General features: G+C 39.9%; 1 protein-coding gene across 13 annotated transcripts in view; it reads right to left on the bottom strand.

Annotated features, from left to right (window-relative positions):
- LOC124147753 (cytosolic carboxypeptidase 2-like) overlaps positions 1-19,864 on the bottom strand; it is a 98,987-nt gene that overhangs the window by 75,291 nt on the left and 3,832 nt on the right. For 9 of the 13 annotated variants that reach the window (XM_046518524.2, XM_046518510.2, XM_048383152.1 and 6 more), the window contains exon 1: positions 13,758-13,892. The exons of 1 other annotated variant lie outside the window; for it this stretch is intronic. The gene's annotated coding sequence lies outside the window, so the exon portion shown is untranslated. Of the gene's footprint in view, positions 1-2,749; positions 2,766-13,757; positions 13,894-19,864 lie in introns of those variants that run through there. 3 more of the 13 variants (XM_046518562.2, XM_046518601.2, XM_048383115.1) reach the window with 2 other exon arrangements.

The following is a 19,864-nucleotide window of genomic DNA, read 5'->3' as shown; positions in this document are numbered from 1 at the left end:
TTACAAGTTTAGTGTTTCAAAGCCTATATTGTAAAATCGGACACTATCACATGCCATGCATATAAACCAATTTCTTTTTTTGAATTGTTACCACAAGTAATTCATTTCATCATGCCATAAAAAAAAGGGAGCAAAAATAATTTGATGTGTACTTGATGGCTTATATATCTAAGGATTGTAAAATTAACGATGTATGGCATGCAGAGTTGTAAATAAACAATAGCCTGGGCAGTTGATTGGTGCCATACATCAAAGTGTCAACACAACACTGCCATGCAGCCTGTCCTGCTGGATGGCCATTGATCCACACCGATAGGGAGCCCCACCAGTAAATCTATATGTAAAGGGAGGTAATCCATGAAGGATTAGGAAACGTATCTTGGTAAATGCAAAAACTAATCTGATCAAAGACTTCGATATTTGAAGAATAAATCCAAAAATCCATACTGGAGGGCTGACATTTTTTCCTTGTGTATGCATAAAATCTCATGATTCAATCTTACAATTTGAATTAAATGAATGTCTTTCAAGTATTTGTTCCAGACTAGATTCTGAATATAGCATGAAAACTAAAAAAAATCTTTTATTTTCATTCCATAAGTACATTCATAGATTAGACACTGAGGTAAACGTTTGTACTAGGGCTGGGACGGGTAACTCGGGTACTCGGGTCGGGTCGGTCCAGAGTAAGACCCGGGTACCCACAGGACCAGCCGGACCCCTGGTTAGTCACATGATATATTGTTTGATGACAAATACTCAACATAGCTCAGTGGTTACACTACAAGTCGCTTATGTTCGCATTTCTTTCTGACCATGCACACATACCTTTTGACTTGTATATGTCTGAGTAAAGATAAAGCTTCAGTCAACTTCAGTGAATGAATGATCTGATTGTTTGATACATGTATCTAAATAGTTTTAGCCAAGGCTGCGGTAAAACAATTACCAATCAGACATTTTTTTCCCAACTCTTGAAACTTGCAGTGGATACCCGGGTAGGTTCGGGTAATAGGGGGTCGGGTACCCGGGTAGTAAATTTGGACTCGTCCCAGCCCTATTTTGTACACTCACTCTGACATTCACATGACACAAGCGTCGGAAACATTGACACACAGTAGTAAGGGGAGACCCCTTCCATGTTGTACATCGAAGCTGTGCCTGGATCACTGGATCATGTCAATCTGCCTGTATATGTCAACAAATAATCAGTTCCACTTGGTTTGCTCAAGCACCACTAAGCATGTGGGAATTACTTTTCCTGAACTGTTGGCAATGTCTGAGCTATAACATGCTCTTTGTAGAAACACTTAAGTAGCATTTAGTATTTCCCCTGTTGTTGATAGTAATTGAAATGAGAAACTCCTGCAGATGCAATGGGTGTACACATTGTTTCATACATACATGTATATATTTACAGTTGCCTTTTATGAGGTTGCAACTCCAGGTACCAATTTACAAGCATCAGTTTATCAACTACCGTAATCCAACCTGGATAACTCAACATGTCCTTCAAAAACTACATGTCACATGAATTCATGGACACCCAGCTGTGAGATAGATTAGAGAAAAATAGAATTAACACTTAATGCAACTTAAATTAGATTTCAGTAATGAGTGGGTGAGTGAGTAAGTATGGTTTTACGTTGCTTTTAGCAATATTCTAGCAATATCACGGCTGGGGACACCAGAAATGGGCTTCACATTGTACCCATGTCGGGAATCGAACCCGGGTCTTCGGCATGACGAGCGAACTCTTTAACCACTAGGCTACCCGATCGCCCCAGATTTTAGTAGTGAGTAGTGCTGTAGTTATTGCAATGAGTATCAGCTAAGGACTGTTTCGTATTTGTATATTAATCAGCTAGTCATATAAAAGGGAGCTGCAGACGTCTGCCGGATTGTTCTCAGTAAGTCTTGTCTTACGCCAGAGTTGGCATAGTCTAGGTATATCACTACATCCTGTAAATAAGCCATTCTAGTCAGTTAAACCAGTGGTTGACAACATGAGTGACCTGTGGAGACACGGGTTAGAATTAGTCTTCAGCAACCCGTGCTTGTCATAAGAGGAGACTTAAAAGATTGGGTGGACAGATTCGCTGACTTGCTTGATGCATGTTATTATATATCCTAATTGCGTAGATTGATGCTCATGATGTCAATCACTGGATTGTCCAGTCCAGTTACGTGCTATAGCTAACAAAAGATTTGCAATAGATGGATGGCAAGTTAAAATATCAAAAGTTAACATTGATGCAATGATGTACAATTGTGTTGGTAAACCAATCACAAGACAATGGTTACTGTTAATCATGAACTTTTCCATTTGTCTTGATCATATTATTCTTTGAATAGACCCATGAGTATCTATGCAGAAAAAGGTCCATAGATATACCAGTCAAAAGAAGTTAAAGAACAATGACAGAATTAACTATAGTATCAGATGTTCTTTAACTTCTTTGAGTAGTACACAACTAAACTCCCAGACCTTACCCCCTCCTTCCCCTCCCCCTCCCCTCCAAACCAGAATATTTAATAGTCTATACGTAAGTGACTCACTACTGCAAAGAAATCTTAATTTAGATTTTCACTGCGTCTGATTGACACTGTACATTTTTTCAATTTAATATTGGCAATAATCCACTTAATATGACACTAACAGTGTGGAAAACATTGGGACAAACAATCTATTTTTGAACATCTAAAGATTATCCTGGCAGCTGAGAGTTGAAATCAAACAGATACTCACACACAGGCATTGAGGTAGTAAATCCTGTATTCCATGTGTATTACCAATATTCACCATGTCATAAACATGACTATACACCAGCAAATATATGGCAGAGATATCACTATCAACATGCAGGCTATGCTATTAGTTATCCACACACAATAAATCCCAAACAGACTTGATATCTGATAGGCATTCAAAATGACTGCAAATTGTTCCTCTGTGTTTGAACAATGGCTCAAAACTCTGTGTTTAGTTTGAAAGATCCTAGATAATGGGAAGCGTTATTGACGTGAAACAGCAGGGTATAGACAAACAGGAGAGAGATATGTGATAAATACTGATATACCCAACCCCTAGGAACCCAGCGTGTGCAGGGATATCACACACCCGTGCTCTATCACCCCCATCTCACAGACCACATTAATTAAGATTTAACAGTGAAACTCCAGACTCTGTCTACACCAAATTCAGCCATGTCAAGAGGAGAGACATGTTAACTCACTCCAGAACTAGATAGTTCATAATGCTATTAAAAATTCACTAAGTACACCACTTTTGAGGACAAGTTTCCATGTTGTCTGCTTGAATGCACCATACAGTGAGGTGAATGAACCTAGCTGTAATCGTGTGTACTCGTGGCTGACAGACTTCAGATAACGTCTTGTGCGGATGAGCTTGGTTAACACCTAACTCCTGGACAAATGCAAAGTGAAATTATTGGGTAACTTGTTATGATAACAAAGCTTGAGTAATCAGTTGCACAAAGTGATATCTAACCTGGGTTTCTTTAAAGTTTTAACTTATCTTATTTTTTGTACAATGGACAAGGAAATATAAGGGCTCTTTCTGGACCACTGGAAATGTAAAATTATGAAGTTGCAGAAAACTTTAAACAATTATATAAACGTTATCAGACATGATCAAACAGCTGACAACTTGAAACTTTTATTTTTCATAAACATTTTAGACTTGATATGATGCAAACAACATGACCATGGCTAAAATGATTGACAAAGGCCGATTTTGTGAACTTCTATCTATGAGCAAGTCTATGGCCCAAGTTGAAGCTTTCACCATATGATTGTACTTTCGTATACCGGTATGCAGCCTTCAAAACTCCCGCTAGTTCACAAGACTGAGACAACTACACATATATTGTGCTGAGGACAAGTAAAACTTCAAGTGAACCTTCCCTCACACAGATTTCAGTCTGATGAAGTTAACATTCTAATATATATCCTGCTCAAGGAGAAGTTTCCAGTACTTGTACATCCAAGACACATGGTAAACTCAAACACACAAGGCCCGTGTTTACTCCCACATGTCAGTGGGTGGCACCCTTGTCTGCATGGACAGGTACCACTGTTCATAGCTCATCAACAAATCTCCTCTGGAGGTGAAAAGTTGAGGTGAAATGGGGTTTAAATCGCGTCCAAGAATATTGCACTTACATAGCGATGTGCATTGATTTTATAGTGCTAGCCCACCGAGATACCATGCTGCAGTTTAACATGAATACCCCACTCAGACACAGTATAGTGACTCCAAGCTGACCAGTCCTTTAGTGCCTCAATGCTGAGCGCCAGACAGGGTACCATCTTTTGGTATGATGCAGCCAGGGATCAAACTCCAGACCTTCTGCTCTCCGGGCGGATGCTCTACCTTGAGACCACAGAGACGATCACACTACATCAAGGGCTGACTAAAATGGGAATCAGGTGGGTGAATGTTGTCTTATGGCACAGTCCAAGTCAACTGTGAATATTTTGGGCCAGGCAGAACAGAGGTTGATAGCAATGATCCAGGTATGTGTGGCATGACGACCTACACTCCTCCAGGTCACATGTTACAGCCACCATTCATCTCAAACGGCAAGCACAAAAATTGGTCTTATAAGTTAAAACAGAGATATTTTTAACTGATTTAAGCAAACAACAACAACCAATCTCATTAAAATCACATCTTAGTTCTCACTATCGCTAACAAAGATCTGAGGACATCCCATTAAGGGTCACGTCAAAATGTCCTTTCATCCAACCAATCAGAGGGTCGCTTACCAGATCATGAAAGTAACTGTCGGAATGTGTTTTCTTATCATGCAACCACAAATATTTAACACGGGGTATTCCGAACGACAGTTATAGGTTTTATGATTATATCCATACAATCTAGGCCATCTTATCAGTTTTAATTTTTTAATCGAGAATACGTCAAAATATGTTTCGAAGCGTAGTTGCCAGTTTGAAACTAGTGTCGTAAAGCTCGAGAAAGCTGCCTTCTTATTGGCTAATGTCGATTTCTTGTCAGTCATTTCAATTGGGATCGATGACATGCATCAACCAAGTCAGCAAGCCTGACCACCCAACCCCATTAGTCGCCTTTTACGACAAGCATAGTCGCCTTTTACGGCAAGCATGGGTTGCTGAAGACCTATTCTACCCCAGAATCTTCATGGGTCCAGAAAGAAAGGACAAAGCAGGACAAGGGCCCTTTATGATTGCAGGAAAAGTCAACTTCTGTGAAAAACTTTGATACATTGGTATGACAATGACAAGATGTTCAATTGGCTGACAACACGCCTTTTTTGTTTCTTACTCTTGCAAGTTTTGGTCTTCTGCCTCACTCAAACACACAAATATGGCAAACTTGAGAGTAAATGGAATATTTTCAGAACTTCAAAGAAAAGTATGAGCAAGTCTGTGACCAAAGAAGACATTTTTACCATATGTTTGTAATGTTTGCAAATCACATTTTTTATCTTTACCTATGTCAAAGTTCTGCAAAAACATTCAACTGAATAATGTCAATTTCTTGTCAGTCATTTCATTGGTCAGTCAAAATTCGCGAAAGATCGTTCTGACGTGACCCGTGATGGGATATCCTCAGATCTTTGTTTAGCAGTAGCGATTTTAATGAGATTGCAACAACATAATAACTTACACTTGTGTCTGTCCATTCTGAGCAGACACCTCCTTCAACACAAGGAGGAGACCCTTGTCCTGGCAAAGCTCCCCCCCTAAAGACCCTATCTATATGCAGCTTCCAGGAAGTCTGGAGTACCAGAACACAAAGTAATAATAGCCCTAAATCCTGCATGGTTTAACATAGATAGTTGCATATCCCTCTACACTGTATGACAGAGCTGTATACTTGTGTGGTTACATGTATGACAGATGTATTGTTACACATATAGTTCTCATAACCATATCAGACTCAAGGAAATGTATGGCTATAGGCTGAAGTATTGATGTCAGACGCATGGCCAAGTCTGACTTATGGCCAATAAGTCGAATGGCTGATCACACTTGCAGCCAATCAGACATATGGCCAGTCAGACGTATGGCCAATCTGACATCTGGCAAATATGTTGTATGGCCATTTAGATGTATGGCCAATAAGATGTATGGTCAATCAGATGTATGACCAATCAGATGTATGATCAATCAAATGTATGGCCAATAATATGTATGGTCAATCAGACATGGCCAATCAGACGTATCAGTTGGTTAAAGTATTTCTTAGCACATATGGCCATATTTTAAGGAATGACATCATCAGGCATAAATGAAATAATTGCGTGTTAACTATCTAGATAACTGTACTAAAGGATATCACAGGAAAAGTGCAGTTGAATGAGTATGCTCTTTCTCCCGACACCCGTAAACCACCACGACAGAGTGGCCACAGGAAGGTATTGTACGAGTAATACATCATTCTCTCATTTGGCCTGATCACACGTCAGGAGCCAGAAGCAGCCTTGAAATATCCTGTACAACAATAAAGATATCAGAATCATCTTGTTCCTCTATCTGCATCACGCATCACATTGTAAACAGCGACACTGATCCGTTCAGTCAGTGACACGAGGTGAGACAAGGGTACTGTATTGATACACATTCAGTAGCTACATGGAATTCTCCTTAAAGCATACTGACACAAGGCTATAGAAAAACAATACAATGATAGCATGGTAAAGTCTGTTTCAAATTAACAGTTGCAACCTTGCATAATGTAAACTGAAGATGAAAATCATGTATGTGTACTGTCTTTGAAACTGATCACCGGTATTGACCTTCAGAAAAAATGATCTTGCTTTCAGTGGCAACAAACAACAGGAGCAATGTCTCCTACAAAACATATCCAAAGATTTCAGAAAGAAAGGTTGTTGGTTGGTTTGTTGTTTAATGCCGCACTCAGCAATATTCCAGCTATATGACGGCGGTCTGTAAATAATCGAGTCTGGACCAGACAATCCAGTAATTAATATCATGAGCATCAATCCGTGCAATTGGGATCGATGACATGCTTCAACCAAGTCAGCGAGCCTGACCAACCGACCCTGTTAGTCGCCTTTTACGACAAGCATAGTCGCCTTTTATGGCAAGCATGGGTTGCTGAAGACCTATTCTACCCCAGAATCTTCATGGGTCCAGAAAGAAAGGACAAAGCAGGACAAGGGCCCTTTATGATTGCAGGAAAAGTCAACTTCTGTGAAAAACTTTGGTACATTGGTATGACAATGACAAGATGTTCAAATGGCTGACAACACGCCTTTTTTGTTTCTTACTCTTGCAAGTTTTGGTCTTCTGCCTCACTCAAACACACAAATATGGCAAACTTGAGAGTAAATGGAATATTTTCAGAACTTCAAAGAAAAGTATGAGCAAGTCTGTGACCAAAGAAGACCTTTTTATCATATGTTTGTAATGTTTGCAAAACAGTTCCGGACGAAGACATGCTCATGTTCAAATATTACAAACATTAGTCATTGAAACTTCATAAAGCAGCCATTTTGACACATTTTTTATCTTTACCCATGTCAAAGTTCTGCAAAAACATTCAACTGATTGAAAGGAATATATATTAACATGAGTAAGAAATGTTTTCGTCGGTAAGGACATTTTCATCATATTTAGTATTGTCTAGGTTGGCTTTTTTAAATTCTGGGTATGACTCTGTAGGGTCATAAATGTTTCTTTTTGCAGCTAGTCACCACTGGGCAAGTCAATTCCAAAAGAAATTTATATGCAATTTGATATGACTCAGGTTTATCATAAAATCATGTCTAATCCCCACAACATTCTCTAAAAGCAGTTCTAAAAGGGATCTTCTTTTAGAGATGACTGGAAATTAAGCTTAGTTTTCAAGCCAGTCAAGTGATCAGTATATGATAAGGGGTAACAACAAACAGTCTATTCCGTGACATCTTCAATACGGCTGTGGAAACATCTACACACTACATATAATCACAGAGAAAATTGATGCATTGTGGTCAGTCTATCAGTATTTCTCGTGAAGGGGCATACAAAGATGTTTCAGAATATAGACAGAATCAAGCATAGAAATAAATCTGGAATGTTTCCAGGGAAAGAGACAGTCTATAAGCCTATTACTGATCAAAGATAGGCCAACAATGGATACGGTAACACTGTTCTGTTGGAACAACTTGTAAGTGATTCACAAGATAGGAGTGGCCCTTGTAACTGGGTAGACTACAGTTCCTAGGTTCATTGACAGAAATAATCAGAGATTTACTTGGGCTTTATATTTGTAAGCCCTTGAGATGGTAAGGCCATAGGCATGCCAGAAACCTTGATTGTGGGTTCAAATCTCGGTTCACCCCGATTATGTTTCCAGGTTTGTCCCGTGTCTGTGTTCTTGGGTTTCACCGTAGTGGTAAACGTCCAAGACCTGCATCACTTTGAACTTTCCTCCCACATTTAGTTGAAATGCCATGATGTTGGTTGGTTTGTTGTTTAAAGCCGCACTCAGCAGTATTCCAGCTATATGACGGCGGTCTGTAAATAACTGAGTCTGGACCAGACAATCCAGTGACTGATATCATGAGCATCGATCCACACAATTGGGATTGATGACATGCATCAACCAAGTCAGCGAGCCTGACCACCTGAACCCGTCAGTCTCCTCTTACGACAAGCATAGTCGCTGAAGACCTATTCTACCCCGGAATCTTCACGGATCTGCCATGATGTAATTGGAAACCTGATAACAGTGGCATTAAACCCAACTCACTCACTGACTTACTAATGATATTAATGATACTGAATGAGTATTACTTTTACCACAACTATTTCTGGGTGCATAGCTTCGACTACCACCAACACTTGACCCGCTAATTCAGAACTCTGTTTTTCAATTCATTAATAGTAAGTTAGCTTTGGTGCTGAGATTTTTTTCGAAACACCTATGCCATTTTTTTCGCCATTTTGTGACAAGAATCCATGTCATATAAGATAAAAGACAGGTCTTTGAAAGGCATTAAGAAGTGTGTTCCTCATAAAAAAGAAGTTGACATCCATATATTCTCTTCCTTAAGATAAAACACCTTGCTAAGACAATAAGAAGGCACAAACATGATGTAAAATACATGCCCCCCAAAAATGTATGAAATGACTTTATACTTAAAACTGGGCCCATGGCATTTGCAGACAGGCCAGAACGGATACTGTTACAGATGTCGATAGAACAGGCTGAGGACGTCACTGTCAACAGCCTCTTGCAACTCAAGCATTGTCTTCAGACAAAGAGATAATCGGCATTGTGTTGTGTGCAGATATACAGATAATCTGCATTGTCTGTGGAAGAATAGCAGTCACACCTTGGGGAAACAATCCCAGCTTGTGGCTGGGGAATAACAGTATCCGTATCACACACAACCCGCGGAGTCCCTGCCTTCAGTGACTGTTATAGTGCCGTAGATACCAGGTTACACTATTGTGACATTGCCTATCAGATATAGTTGGCATTGCATTGCAGTCAACCATAATATGATGTGATGGATAGTGTTGGAATTTATCTCAAGGGACTAATGTTCCATATATACATTGTCAATACTTTATTTCCTTTGCAACAAACGCATTCAAGGTACAATAGCTCAGTTGAAGCATACATCTTTTGGAATATAGCATTATGTCTATTGGATGACATTAATTGTTATATTGCTCGATCAGCTCAAAACATATTTACCAATTTAGAAATGAGCTGTGTTCAGTCTGGAAGTGCTGAAGCAAACATGCTAACTTCATCTTCATCTCTGACTGACAATAGTAACTATGGGGGCAGCCATTTGGTAAAAATATATAGTTGAAATGAAGGACAATAGTACACTATAAACTCAAATGCTACGAATAAAGTATTAAATGTTACGAATAAAGTATTAAATGTTACTAATACAGGTAAAAATACAAAACAGACAGGCACCGGTAAAAAAATACAAGGCTGAAATAAAGGTCAAAAGCACGCAAATATAGTCAAAGGTTACGAATAAAGTATGAAATACGTTCGTTACTAATAAATATGTCAAAATACAAAACAAACAGATGCCGGTTAAAAAAATACCAAGTTGAAATAAAGGTCAAAAGTATGCAATATTAACAGTCAGATGTTACAAAAAGACGTCATATGAAAGAAAGAACAATGTGTACTAGAGAATGTTAGTACGCATGAAAGGACACTCAACTGCTAAAGGACAACGTTGACAATAGTGTAAAACATTCTGAGATTAATCGGCTTGTTCCGCTGTGTATACAATAACTGCATGTCAAGGTGCACAATGTATTACGTCATTTTCATAACTATAAAAGACTATAAAATTACCAGAGACGTAAGTCGTTTACTTTCCTGTCTGATGGTGTGATAAGTAACAGTAATGTGTGAGCCAGCAGGTCGAGCAGGAGATAAACATACTGTGTTTTCAATGTAGAGATAGAGTTCCTTAAGACTTAACTGTGCTAAATTGAATTTGGAACCGAATGTGAAGCTAACAATGGATAACTGCTTCAACTATGTTACCAGCTTGCCATCAGCTGAAGAGACAACAGCAAAGACAACAATTATGTGACATGATATCTAAAACAATCACTGATACATCGATCAAGCAATGCATAATAACATCCCTAACTGTAACCACCCAATCCGTATTTCGGTCAGCTTGTCTAATAGGCATGCAATACAATTGACCTTTTCGACTTAAAAATCATTCAGGGGACTAAACTGTAAGCGAAAGGAGTAAGTTTTGGACAGTTATACTAATCAAAAGAAGTTAAGGACCAAAAGATTATTCACATTACTATAGTAATATAAAAGATTTGCGTATCCTCAACGTCTTGTGAGCGGTATATTTTTTTACCTTCCTAACTAATGGGAACCCGTTTCCCAAATAAAAAAGAGCCTAGCTGCGATTGTTATATCATCAACTCCTTTAGACGACGAGGGGGCACCTGCCGCTGATGTCTCCAGTTCCTGGTGTGAGGGGATTTACAACACTCCCGACTCATAATGACATAAGTACACGGCAATGCTTAAATTGTCACAACCTTGCTCCCAAGTACAGATAAGCTTAGACATGCTAAGAGTCCAATAAATCTCAGTAGTTTGAAATGGGTAAGTGTGTATAAGTTAAATTGCACCATCATAGATGTAAAAGCTATCAAAATATTTATACAGGACACAATTCTGAATTATAATTATTGTTACCAATAACTTGTATGTGTATGGCTACTTGTACAAGTCCGGACTGATGCCCATTTATAGTGCTAGCCCACTGAAATACCACAGTATAACATGAATACCCCACTCAGACACAGCATACTGACTCCAAGCCGACCAGTCCTTGTTTTAGCCCCTTTATGCACAAACAACAAGTACCATCTTTTAATGTCTTTGGTATGACGCGGCCAGGGATCAAACCCCGGACCTTCCGCTCTCCGGGCGGATGCTCTACCACTAGAACACGAAGGCAGTCACTGAAATAAAAGATTAACATGGGAGTCTTGTGGCTCTGTAGCTCAGCTAAAATACCTTGAATCTTGTTACAGATTTAAAGGTAGCTTAATGAGATATTCAAAAGCCAGCTAAATAATATGGCCATGAAAAAAGTTAATGATCACACTTGATTAACACTATCGGAGACTGCTAAGTAAGAATCATGTGAGAGAGTGAATAATGTTTTATGCCCTTACACAGTTATATCACCTTTTTCTCAAGTCTTATTGACAGAGAAAATCAGGGAAAATCAATCAAATTGAACTGACCTCAAGCAGAAATATCACAACATGACCGAACGTAAGGAGACCAAAAATACTTTTTTTTATCCTAACGCTTAAGACATGGGTAATTTATAAACATGTTATAACACCTGAATGTCATATGAGCTGCAAAGAAAACTAAATTGGCATTCCGATGGTACAAGAAAATATCAGGTACCCTACTCACCTTTATAGCTTCACAACCAATATACCAGGCAAATTAATTTCAATTTACAGTATGTATAGAATACTATCATTTCATATCAGAGCCAGCTGCCTTGACTTGGCGATTAAGAAACATACAAATGTGTCATTATTCTGTTTCCCAGCAGTATATTTATCATGGTATATTTACCCAGACACTTAATGGTTAAGATCAGGTGTATAATCTCCGTAATCTCCTACCAGTAACATAGATACAGACTCACGTAGGTTTAACCCAGTGACATACACGTCAACACAATGTTTACTGCATACATAAAATATGTGACAGTCAATTGAATTTATGTTCTTACACTTTTTTTCTCAGAATGCTTTTCTTGTTGCAAGTGAAGTTTACGATGAAGCTTGAATACAAGGAGACCACATGTCTGATATAGTGTTTAGGATATGCATATATGTGATATGTATTGGAATAGTGTAATGAAATTGGCTTTACCGATTTTATCCGTGTGGGGAATCAAACCCAGGCTTCTGGCATGATAAGTCAAAACTTTAACCACTAGACTACCCCAGCGCCTCCTTGAATACTATCACTCCTGATAGAAACTGTGGTTAGAACAGAACACAAGGTGACTGCCCAAAATAAGATAGAACATTAATGAAAGAGACTGGGTTACTATAGCTTGATGAAAAGTTGATGCAAGCAAATCACACACCTTCAACATATAACAAATTGTGCTACTTTGGAGAATTGAAACCAGACCTTCTATATGACATGGATGCAGCATTACTCCATTGAATCTTTCTTCAGTCTGGTATTGGGGATGTTTTGGTCATATATATGTACATCATGACCATGCGTATCTGAACCTGGATCAAATGAACCAGTGGTTGAAATTTTGGCATCTGTCTGCATCAGTATTGCTTCTCTGATCGTCCTCCAGTCAGAAATGGTTTATACATTTTACCAGAATATACAGAGGCCCTGAGATGATATACAGCCATTAAACAGGAGGTCCCTTTTAAGACACAGAGGCCCTGAGATGATATAAACAGGAGGTCCCTTTTAAGACACAGTGAGTGAGTGAGTGAGTTTTGGTTTTACGCTGCTTTTAGCAATATTCCAGCAATATCACGGTGGGGGACACCAGAAATGGGCTTCACACATTGTACCCATTTCGGAAATCGAACCCTGGTCTTCGGTGTGACGAGCGAACACTTTAACCACTAGGCTACCCGACCGCCCCTTTTAAGACACAGAGGCCCTGAGATGATATATAGCCATCAAACAGGAGATCCCTTTTAAGACACAGAGGCCCTGAGATGATATAAACAGGAGGCCCCTTTTAAGACACAGAGGCCCTGAGATGATATAAACAGGAGGCCCCTTTTAAGACACAGAGGCCCTGAGATGATATACAGCCATCAAACAGGAGATCCCTTTTAAGACACAGAGGCCCTGAGATGATATAAACAGGAGGGCCCTTTTAAGGCACAGAGGCCCTGAGATGATAAACACCAGCAAGAGACACACCCGGGAATTCCCACATGGGATTGTAGCGGTATTGACAATAAGAAATGGTTAATACATTTTACCAGGATATACAGAGGCCCTGAGATGATATACATCCATCAAACAAGGAGATTGTTCAACATAATACAATATCATTTAACTTTCAAGTACATCTTCTATATTGAAATACAACATGTTTGATGAAATAATTAAACAAATTAACACTAAACCTAACCAATACAAATATAATATCAAACCTGTTAGCATCGTTAAACAATAAACAAATACTACCCGTACTTACATGTAAAGTCCATAACATCCAACTGAATTATTATGCCCGTATTTCCACATTACCTCCTAGTGTTAAACACAGTGCTGTAATGAACTAGCACCGACCTACCAGTTTCGTGAGCTCAACCGACTACAATAGGACGGTGATCGCACGGAGAGATCATTCCTAGCAACCCAAGGTGGCCACTCAGTATCGGAGGGGGTCGACGGAGAGGCGTGTACACGGCTCGTAGATCCTGTTATGTTATTGTATGCGGAGATTGTAACACATGCTAGTTTATAACACCCCAGTCAGCTGATTGTGTTTGATCGGCAGTGATTGTTATTGATTATCAGTGATGGCTGGCACTATAACTGGTATTGACATCTCATAAAAGCCTCATAAAAATGACATGACATTTGACATCCACCCTCTCGGTTCTAAAACTGTAAATGAGTCAAGTTATGTTGGCAGACCTCTATATGTTTTACGTCATTTGGTTCGCAGATGAGCCAACCCTTCACATATGAAAAATGGAAAGAAAATAAAGTGTTAAAAGCTAATACTTCTTTATATTTTACTAAACACAAAATTACTTGATCTCCAACAATATCTGAGAACACACATATAAAAAGTTTGAACCTTATAAATGAAATGTTCTAAATGTTTTATTATTTTTATTCCCCAGCCACCAACCATGTTTTTTTAACAAGAAAATACATATTTTATTAGACTTTTATTATTCTAATAAATCACTTTCTGAACTAACAAAATTTTACAAATGCTTTTCAGGAATTCTTTCAAATGTTTCTTGAGATGTTTTTAAGTCACATCATGTCACAAAAATAAAATGGAAACAGGAGATTTTGCCTTGATTATCAAGGAAGAACTGATATTGGACATATACTACTCAAAAGAAGTTATGGATCACTATTCTTTTATATTACTATAGTAAATATGTCATAGTTGACAGATAAATAATAGGAATGAATCTGGGGGTCCTAACTACTTTTGAGTAGTATATCATATAAATGAGGATCAAACCTGCCCTGCCTACAGAGCCACCCTGTACACTGAATACATCAATCAGTCTATAAATGTCCTCCACTTTATTAACCATGTCCCACACCATTAAGAGCCCGGGCAAGACCAGCAGGGCTCAATACAAGAACATGGCCATCGGTAACTCAAGCTACTAATGGCTGGTGACCATTGTTCTCGGAGGCGGTGGTCTGACAGTCACTGAGAGTAGTGACACACACAGCAGATTATGATTGATATTCATGTCATTGACTATGACTGGAGCATTTCTATAGAAGCCTTCCTCACCTTTAAATCTCCCCAGTTGACATGTCTATCTGAGAAAGGTAAACTCCTAAGTTGAACAGAGCAGTGGTAAGACTATGTGGACGTGCTCACACACATACTCTGATGTCACCTGATGCTCCCCCTGCCTGCACTGAATCCTCAGGTGAGGTGAAATGGGGTTTAACGTCGCGTCCAGGATTATTGCACATATATAGCGACGTGCATGCATGTTTGTGTGTGTGGCTGTTTGTACTAGTCCGGACTGATGCGGATTAATAGTGCTAGCCCACTGAGATAACATGCCGCAGTTTAACACGAATACCCCACTCAGACACAGTATACTGACTCCGAGCCGACCATTCCTTGTTTTAGCCCCTTACTGCCGAGCACCAAAGAGGGTAACAACAAGTACCATCTTTTAACGTCTTTTGGTATGACGTGGCCGGGGATCGAACCCCGATCTTCCGCTCTTTGGGCGGATGCTCTACCACTAGACCATGGATGTGGTCTCCATGCAGACACTCTACCACTAGACTACGAAGGCAGTCTCCCGGCAGATGATCTATGACTAGACTACAGAGGCGGTCTCAGGGCAGGTGCTCTACCACACATATCATCCCCCTATAATACTAACAGTCGGTTCCTAATGTGACCAGACAAGTCAGTTGTGAACAGTGACATCGGGGCTCGATTACATCTGGAAGCCGCCCATACATTTTGACCACCCAATCCCCCATTTAGTGGAGTCTTTGAAACAAGAATAGAACCCATTCCACCTGGAATCCAACTGGTGGGTTGAATGCATGCAAATAGTACCATACCAATAACCATTATTGATGGCAGTGTCAAACTGTCTCCCTACAATAACAAGTAACTGATTACTTTCTAACTGTCAGGCTTTTCGAACATTTTACAACTGTTACAGTATGGACTTTGATGCAAACAACATTATTCTGAAAATCATCGTCATTTTTCTAATGTAAATGAGTAAAAATGAATCAGAATTATCAGGCCATAAGTGTGAATTGTATTCCAGTAAAACATTATAACAGTTATCCAAAAACTGGTAACTAAAACAATTTAGGATGGATTGTGTATCCCTTGCCTACAAGAATTTAAAACAAATCACAACTGAAGTTATGGAGCAACACCAACAAATACAGGTAGTTTTTTTACACAACCTTTTTGTATTTCACCTCATTTTACCTACATTACACTTTCAGGGTAAAAATATGATTTAGACCTATCATTTATCAACTTGAACTGTAAAACCTGAAAACGTGCTTTTTTGGGATGACTTGACGACCCCTTCCTTTAAGACTGTTCCCTCCACCGCCCCCAAAAGACAATCATAAAGTGGTATATCTAACAACTGGTTTCATTTAGAAACAGACATTAGGAACAGCGGTTCTCCAGCCAAGCTGTTCTGATCACTCAAGGACAGGGCAGGAGCTCTGTGGGTCAGTGAACAGTTCAACAGATAATCTGATACGACATAGATCACCCACAGAGTCAGCCGATACTCCGCCAATCCTGGGACTCACTCACTGCATGTCAGACGTCATTACCAGGGCTATGCCTGCTCCTACAATAGCAAGGAACAAACAACAGGCAAATAGAAACTCTTCTACAGTTGGCAAAAATGGATGTTCAATACTGATAAATCCATATGGTCATTATCAAATCCAATTCATGACAGACCAATGCTATGGAAAAAAATTCCTGACAAGTATTTTTACTTTGAATATTATACATTTTATAGCTGGATGTGATTGGGAAAACAGGTCTGAGTGATCTTTCTCAGGCATATTTTTACACATTCTCACTAGCTTATCATGGTTAAATGGCAAATGGCTATGAAACAGTCAGGGTATATGGATGGATGTAGGATATGCATGTGGTGGAATGCGGTCCTATGAAACAGTCAGGGATGAATGTAGGATATGCATGTGGTGGAATGCGGTCCTATGAAACAGTCAGGGATGGATGTAGGATATGCATGTGGTGGAATGCGGTCCTATGAAACAGTCAGGGATGGATGTAGGATATGCATGTGGTGGAATACGGTCCTATGAAACAGTCAGGGTACATGGATGGATGTAGGATATGCATGTGGTGGAATACGGTCCTATGAAACAGTCAGGGATGGATGTAGGATATGCATGTGGTGGAATACGGTCCTATGAAACAGTCAGGGATGGATGTAGGATATGCATGTGGTGGAATGCGGTCCTATAAAACAGTCGGGGATGGATGTAGGATATGCATGTGGTGGAATACGGTCCTATGAAACAGTCAGGGATGGATGTAGGATATGCATGTGGTGGAATATGGTCCTATGAAACAGTCAGGGTATATGGATGGATGTAGGATATGCATGTGGTGGAATGCGGTCCTATGAAACAGTCGGGGATGGATGTAGGATATGCATGTGGTGGAATGCAGTCCTATGAAACAGTCGGGGATGGATGTAGGATATGCATGTGGTGGAATACGGTCCTATGAAACAGTCAGGGATGGATGTAGGATATGCACGTGGTGGAATACGGTCCTATGAAACAGTCAGGGATGGATGTAGGATATGCATGTGCCGGAATGCGGTCCTATGAAACAGTCGGGGATGGATGTAGGATATGCACGTGGTGGAATATGGTCCTGTGAAACAGTCGGGGATGGATGTAGGATATGCACGTGGTGGAATGCGGTCCTATGAAACAGTCAGGGATGGATGTAGGATATGCACGTGGTGGAATGCGGTCCTATGAAACAGTCAGGGATGGATGTAGGATATGCACGTGGTGGAATGCGGTCCTATGAAACAGTCGGGGATGGATGTAGGATATGCATGTGGTGAAATGCGGTCCTATGAAACAGTCGGGGATGGATGTAGGATATGCATGTGGTGGAATACGGTCCTATGAAACAGTCAGGGATGGATGTAGGATATGCACGTGGTGGAATACGGTCCTATGAAACAGTCAGGGATGGATGTAGGATATGCATGTGGTGGAATGCGGTCCTATGAAACAGTCGGGCATGGATGTAGGATATGCACGTGGTGGAATATGGTCCTATGAAACAGTCAGGGATGGATGTAGGATATGCACGTGGTGGAATGCGGTCCTATGAAACAGTCAGGGATGGATGTAGGATATGCACGTGGTGGAATGCGGTCCTATGAAACAGTCAGGGATGGATGTAGGATATGCATGTGGTGAAATGCGGTCCTATGAAACAGTCGGGGATGGATGTAGGATATGCATGTGGTGGAATACGGTCCTATGAAACAGTCGGGGATGGATGTAGGATATGCATGTGGTGGAATACGGTCCTATGAAACAGTCGGGGATGGATGTAGGATATGCACGTGGTGGAATGCGGTCCTATGAAACAGTCAGGGATGGATGTAGGATATGCATGTGGTGAAATGCGGTCCTATGAAACAGTCGGGGATGGATGTAGGATATGCACGTGGTGGAATGCGGTCCTATGAAACAGTCAGGGATGGATGTAGGATATGCATGTGGTGAAATGCGGTCCTATGAAACAGTCGGGGATGGATGTAGGATATGCATGTGGTGGAATGCGGTCCTATGAAACAGTCAGGGATGGATGTAGGATATGCACGTGGTGGAATGCGGTCCTATGAAACAGTCGGGGATGGATGTAGGATATGCACGTGGTGGAATGCGGTCCTATGAAACAGTCGGGGATGGATGTAGGATATGCACGTGGTGGAATGCGGTCCTATGAAACAGTCAGGGATGGATGTAGGATATGCATGTGGTGGAATGCGGTCCTATGAAACAGTCAGGGATGGATGTAGGATATGCACGTGGTGGAATACGGTCCTATGAAACAGTCAGGGATGGATGTAGGATATGCATGTGGTGGAATACGGTCCTATGAAGTGATGTGATGTGAAATGGGGTCAAACGTTTATTATTGCACTTAAATGGAACCTTGCAATGTCATCTTGCATATCATGTGAGTGAGTGAGTGAGTGAATACTGCTATCATAATTACTTCAGTGTGAAAGACTATGTTTTCTGAAGTTGAGGAAAGTGATATTTTCAATGCAGTGAACATAAGACTTTGACAGAATTATTATCATACAAAAGTTACCTCCCCTCAAATTGTCTCCCTTCATCGTAAGTGTGTTGACTGTAAACACACAGTTGACAGCCTTTTTACGCTAGTTCCACGTTGACAAGGCAAAATAATGACAGATGGTCATTTATGGATTAAATCGCTTTTCTCCGTTTGTTATTCTCATGAAAATGTGTTTATTGTCAACTGTAAATTTCTCATTTCGTTCATTTCACAAAGCGCCATTTTTGTTATTTAACCAGCATGTATTCTTTGGCTTCCAACAGCAGACTCATAGTTTTCAAGAATATTTTTTGTTAGAGTTGATTTTGTATTTATATATATGATAAAGAATTTTCATGACCCCAAATATTTTTGGATACTTTAGTTTTTCTTTTAAGATTTTGTGAACGCAAAACTATTTTTAAAGTCGCAAATACAAGGGGTGGTGAACTATCCCTGTGTGTCAGGGAGGCAGAATTTATGTTTCAAGGTTTGACATTTGTAATGAAATCATTTAATTTTCCGGTAGACAACCACACAAAAAGTATATAATAAATAAGATATTCCATGTGTAGGGTGAAATATCATGTTTCTCTCATCTTGTGATGGGAAAAAAAAGGAGATATTCTCACGAGTCTTTCAATGAGAGAAACATGATATTTCACTTGCCACATGAAATATCTGCTATTAAACTCTGCACTCAGCAATGTTCCAGCTATAAGTTGGCGGTCTGCAAG

The sequence above is a fragment of the Haliotis rufescens genome, unplaced genomic scaffold, assembly GCF_023055435.1.
Source record: "Haliotis rufescens isolate VD_foot unplaced genomic scaffold, xgHalRufe1.0.p SCAF_1, whole genome shotgun sequence".
Lineage (NCBI taxonomy): Eukaryota > Metazoa > Mollusca > Gastropoda > Lepetellida > Haliotidae > Haliotis > Haliotis rufescens.
This window is presented reverse-complemented; position numbering and strand designations above follow the sequence as displayed.